The following is a 6377-nucleotide window of genomic DNA, read 5'->3' as shown; positions in this document are numbered from 1 at the left end:
CCCCCCCCCCCCCCCCAATGCTTTCATGCTCTTTCACTGGTTTCTCAGTGGGTCTGATTCAGATTTAAGATTTTGCCCCCTTTGGGGTTGTTGACAAAACCATCTCCATCTGCCGAAAGCACAAATTAAATAATTTGCACAATGGTTACAGCAGAGCAATTTCGAGTCCTTTGCTTTCTGTGCAGAGAGAGCGAGAGATCGTATCTCTCCTCCTCTCTCTCTCTCTCTCTCTCTCTCTCTCTCTCTCTCTCTCTCTCTCTTTTTCTCTCTCTCTCTCTCTCTCTTTTTCTCTCTCTCTCTGAGGCAGAGAGAAGGGGGTGGTGAACGCTGCCTGGCCAGTTTCTGACTGACTGCGGGTTTTGTTGCTGGCGTCTCCACACTCTCCTCTAATGAGCACCTTTGCCCAGGTCAAGCGCGTACGCCGCAGGAGCCGAGGCATCTGGTCCAGCTCGGGAGGGCTCTGCCGTGGCTGGTGCCTCGCGTCCAGGCCACGGGTCCCTGACAGCCTCTCCGCCTCCCTCTCCCCAAACCGCCGAGACGCATCTCTCCTCCTGGGCGACTCCGTTGCAGCTTGCCTCGGCGTACCTGCGCAGCCTTCGCCCGTGCGCAGAGATCCTTGTCGAGCGGCTTCCGTTTTCGCTTTGTGCTCGCAGAAGCTCGCATGCTGGCACTGCAGCCTGTGCCTCCTGGGGGATCAGCCCCGTCTCTTTCAAGAAACGCCCGTGCATTTTCGGACGGCAGCTGCTGGGAGAGCTGCGTCCCACCTCCCCACAGGGCTCCCAGCTCCTTAACGCAAAGCGTTCCCTGGCGAAACAGCCCCTTGGTTTCGCGTGTGGTCACCTGGCCTCCCGCATGCTTGGCTTCCCGGCTTCCCTCTCCCCCACCCCAGTTCTTACTCAGGGCTTACCCCACATAACTTCAGCCCATGGCCCCAAGTTCCTGAACAGGAGCAACCCCCCGATCTCTCAGGAGTTGGTGTCTTGCCCCACTTGACTGCAACCAGATGTTTATTTCCTGAAAGCCTGGTTTTTTGGAAGAGTAGCCCTTGCACTCTTTCCGTGGTCACTTAATTCTGATCACAAGTTTCTTCGCCTGATGGCTCTGTGCCCCCACACCAGCCACCCAGCCCATCATCCCCTGCTGCCTTCCATTTTAGCCTCAGTGCAGGGCAGAGAGATGCAAAGAAGACAGGCTGTGGTTAGCTGTTGGCTTCAGGGCCTGTAACAGACATTACGTGCTGTTTCAGTCCTTAAGGGATACCCATGAGGACTAGCAACGTGGATAGATTTTGTATGCCCATGCAAAAGAGCTGAGCCCTTTCTCTGCTTTTGTTCCTGCTCGGAGAAATGATGCTTAAAAGTTAGAGCAAAGGTGTTCAGGGAAAGAGGATGGTTTCTACTGGTTTGAGAAGATTAAACTTCTTGGAAAAGGGGGCACTTGAGGACCAAGCAAAATTGTCTGCCAGCCCTGCTCAGACCTGGGTTGTCCAAGTGTATGGCAGAAGTGTCTCCTGGCAGACAACCGTGTTGTGTGGTGTGTTCCACATCGCCTGCTCCAGCTTGCGCAGAGGTCGATTGATTTCTCAGTTTTTCCCTTGAAGATTGTATTCTCAGGTTTGTGAACATAAGCTGGGGAAAATTATCATAATCATTACTTACTGCTGTCTCTTGTCCTGGATGAAAAGGCACTCTGCATGGGCTCAGGGACACTGTTTACATGATCATTATTTCAGACATTTAAGGTTCTGAGCCTTAGGAATTGAAGCACATTTCTGACAGCTGTAGCCTGGATGCAGCATTATGTTATAGTCCCACTCCCCAGTTCCCTTCCTCCATTTGGACCTCCTAGAGCTGGCTCCAGATCATGTGCAGAGTGCCTCTATGACCATGAACAAGAATGTTTTCTCTATTAAACAGCTTCTGCCCTTGACTTTCCCAATGTGGTGCTCTCCAGATGTGCTTGACTGTATGACCAGTGGCCATACTGTCTGAGGATTATGGGAGCTGTAGTCCAACATGAGGATACGAGGCAGGAGTAAGATATTCTGTGCATCTGGAATATTTTGTTCCTCTGTCTGAGGTTTCAGACTGCAAGAGCAAGTTAGAGAAGTGCATTTGAAATTTTAAAATTCCTTCACCAGTCTTCAGTTTTCGTTTGTTATGCCATATTTTTCCCCTCTCCTCCTCTCCCACCTGTAGCAAACAAGTAAAATCAGTGTTTTCACTTCTAAGATAGAGTTTTCACTTCTGTTTTGAAGCTGCTGTGCAAACAAGAACACACTTGCAGTCTTGCTGGTTGATATTCAGGCAGTGAATTCACTGTGTTAGAGGTCAGGGGCGCTGTACTGTCCTTGCCTACCTGGTGAGCTGCCCTTTGTAAGCCTCAAAGTATGTGGTGATCTCTCGCTCGCACATGCAAACTTGCAAAAACATTCAGTGCTGGAAAGAAATAATTATCTCCTTCAACTTCTCCTTGGAAAACATTTGAGAGAGTTCTATGTGACTCCCTGAGGACAGTTTTGTGCTTTTAACAGTTATTATGGGTGAAGGTACCTGGTTTTGCATTCCTTTGCACTCTAGCCATGCCGTTTGTCCGTTCTCACAACTGATCTGACACCTGAACCAGCTACTCATTCAGGCAGGGACCTTCCCTGGCCAAATTCTTAACCACTTGGGATTGGGGCTAAGGTGTTAACCTGGATTCTGTGTCGCTGGTTGATCTGACTTCTAGGTATGACAAGGTGCTAGGACTTAAGCCCCTGGTAATCCTTTGCCACTTTCTCTCGCCTTGGCAGTGCCCCTTGGCAAATGGATTTGTCAGGCCGAGAACTTGCAGGAGCCCTCCTGGCTGTGCCAAGAGTCTCTGGTCTTTACCGGAAAGTTATTTTGGTCTCAAGAATAAACTGTGCACAGAGGGACATGGAGGAGAGAAAGCAGAGGTGGCCAAGCCCTACTCTGCATGCTGAGGGTCTGAAGTTCACCCCCAGTATCTTCAGGTAGGGCTGCTGCCAGTCAGTGTTGGCAGCACAGAGCTAGACGAGCAAGCTGTTGACTTTGGGTCAGGCATGGTTTCTCAGCCTAGGCTACCTCAAAATATTGCCCATATAAGATGCCCACATAAGTTGCTTTGGTCCTTTGCAAAAGGGAAAAAATATAAAAATAATCATAAAATACTAGCCGGTCCCCAGTAACACCTTCTTGCCCTGCTTTAGAGCAGCTGCAATTTCCAGGCTGTGGATAATGCATACAGTAATCCTTATGAGCTTGGATAACCGTCCCTCTCTGCCAGGTGACCTTTCTTTGGACGCTTCTTAAATCTTAGCCACGCTGAGGACCATAACTCCCCTCTTTAGTCCTGTGTAGCAGACCTTCCTCATCTAAAGCTGCAAAAAGCTTCTTGTTATAAACACTGGTTTTCATTTATTCATTCTCTGATTAAATATCAGCATGCCGTTTTCGGATGACCACCCCTTTCGCCCTTGCTTCCTTACTCTGCAAACGCAAGCAAGTAAAACAGCAAAAATTGCAACCAGAATCTGCAACTATCGTTATGAACCTCTCACAGGAATAGCAGAAGGCTAGAAAAGAATGCCGACAGTTGGTTGTCTGTTTCATTTCCCCGCTGCTCTTCCACCAAAGAGTCAAGGTGGTGGCTTAGGTATTTTCCTGTGTCATTTCCACGCTAACCCTTTGTGGTAGGCTAGGCTGAGAGAAGAGAATTAGGTCACCTGGTTGAGCTTTGTAGCTGACCAGAGATTTGAACCCAGGAGCTAAAAGGGTGGGAGCTTAATGAAATAGTGTTTAACTGGCTTAATGAAAGTGTCCCAAGGTCCAAACCGGCCCCAAAAGCTGCCTGCTTAAGAAAATTGTTTTCTTGAGCCTGGTGAGACTTAAGGCCTCAGTTCAGAAGATATTATTAGCTTCCTTTCTTTACTGACCCACAACTGAGGATATGCAGAAGAGGCAAGTCTGACTTAGAGGTTACCATCCCACTCCCAATTTAAATCCAGGAGGGGTTGCCTCTTCAGCTGAGTAGGAGATTGCTGGGGAAACCTCCCCGCAAAGAGGAGGTCTTGCACGAAAAAAAGCCTTCGGACACTTTTCACAAGATGCCGTTCTTGAATGGAGATACAGATGGCTAATTTCGTCTTTGTTGAAGCTTAGGGATGATGGATATTTTGGATTTATACTGCTATCTGGATACTCGTTCACAGATTCTTGCAGATTCCAAGTGTTTGGTTTGTTTTCCTTAGAAATTGTTTGCTTGGATGAATATTTGTAATAAAAATAGGGGAAAGATGGTGCTACCCTGAAGGTCAGAGGCAGTGTGGTTCTGAATAGCGGCTGCTGGGGAATGCTGCAGAGACGGCTGTTTCCCTAATATCCTTAAGGAGGGGCAGTGTGGTGTAGTGGTTAGCATGTTGGACTAGGACTCTGGCGATCTGGGTTCTAGTCCCTGGCAGCGCTGTTGTAAAGATCTTTAAAAACAGGAGGAAGAACAGCTACAGAAGAGCAGGGGAACATTGGGTGTAAACATTATATTGCATGAACAGGTAAATGGTCCTTCCAGAGGTATTTGGTCAACCTGTGTAGGATCCCAGACTTGATTGCCTGGTAGTCCAAGCTAGCAAGGAAGCTGAAGGGGAGTCCGATTTCCTATTATCTTGTAGGAAAGCAACATGAGGGCAAAAACCCTAAAGGCTACACCAGGACTGAAGCAGTTGCCTTGTGGTCCCTGACTGGTGGTAGTTGCAAGTTCCTCGCCAGCTCAAGAGGATGTGAATATTTGGGGAGCAAAATTAAAAAAAGAGAGAGCACCAGTAAGGGTCAGCTGCCAGGAGATGTCTCAGGAGACCAGTATCTCCCCGTGAAATTTATTTATTTATTTGAAGTGTTTATATGCTGTCCGATACTGCAGTCTCTAAAACTGAAGCACCAACAAGCCCCTGTGTGGATTCCCCCCCCCCAGGTTTTTTGTGTAACACAAGTTGTGAGGTGGGGGGGGATGGATATATAGTGACCAAAAAGGGGAGAAAAGCATTGTATCTTGATCTAATCCCTGGCTGCCTGGCCCCAGGCAGCTTGCACGCGGTCGCCCTCAGTGTCCATATCAGTGAAATGGGAAGATCAGCCAGCTTTCTGGTGCTTTGCAAGGGAGGGATGGACGAAGTTTAGGGAACCTTGGAAGAAAGAGAGCTTCATGTTGAGCTGCCAAAGACATGTTGTTCAGATGAGTCACTTTGCCCCAGGGCTCTGTGGGTGGTTATCTTCCTTTCCTGCCTTAATCTTGAGTTGATTAAACTAATCAATCAACTGATTAACTTTATTTTAATTGATCAGAAAAATAGTTGCTTCTGAGAAAGTGGTAGATCCCGTGAAAACAGAACCATGAACACAGGGATTTACAAAACCTCGGGTGTTAGGTATTACCTTAGAACAGTTTAAGTGATGGTCTGTTCAGTGGAAGCAACCCAGGAAGGAGCCAACAGTTCGTTGTTGGTTTGTTGAACTTTGGGTTGTTCGTGATTAACAACCTACCATTAAGCCGTAATGCAGCGTTCATACATGATGACAGCTTGCAGTTCAACAACTGCTCATGCTCTGGGTTGTCCTGCCACGCCATCCAGGTTGCATTTGCTCTTGAAGAAGGATAAACGAACTGAATTCCAGCATATTAACTACAGAATGTAGTGTTAATCTAGTTTCCCTGCTTCTCCAAGCCAGAGGTCCGAGTGTCACTTTCCTTTGGCTGAGAGACTGAAGAGGGATTACCTCGTCATAATATTTGCTCTGATTTTTAAAAAAGCAGGGCTGTATAGATTCCTCCACCCAACCCATCTCCAGGCTGAGCAAAATTACACCCCTGCCTTGGCTACTTTGGCTATGTTAATTTGCTTCATATTTGTTGGATGCCCTTCCCTATGGAGTAGGAGGTAGAAAGTCCCGGTACACTCAGATTCCGGCAGGAATTTCCCTGAGCTGGAATTTGTCTCTTTCCCTAAGTTGTGCTGGTGCTCCATCCTGGAAGGCAGAAAGAGCTTCCCAGCATCTCCTCTTGTGGCCTGTCATCAGCCAGCGTAGGCCTTGGCCGGTATTCCAAGGAAAGATGCATTTGCTCAAGGCGTTTTTTTCCATGGGGGGGGTGAGGGAGGAATTCCCCCCCCTAAAAAAATACAGAATTAATGACTGATAGGTGCCAGCAATAGTTCTGTGTATAAGTCACAGTCCGCTTTTGCTCATCTCCCTCCCACCCGGCACGCCTGGGGTGAACTTCGCCTTCTCTGTGGCTCGTGGCCTAATCCAGATGTGGAGTCATTGTTGGAACACTGAGCATCTTTTTGGGTGGGAAGTTCTCCTTAGCTTCAATGTACAGGCAAG

This window comes from Varanus komodoensis, unplaced genomic scaffold (assembly GCF_004798865.1).
Source record: "Varanus komodoensis strain SLA01 unplaced genomic scaffold, ASM479886v1 scaffold57, whole genome shotgun sequence".
NCBI lineage: Eukaryota > Metazoa > Chordata > Lepidosauria > Squamata > Varanidae > Varanus > Varanus komodoensis.
This window is presented reverse-complemented; position numbering follows the sequence as displayed.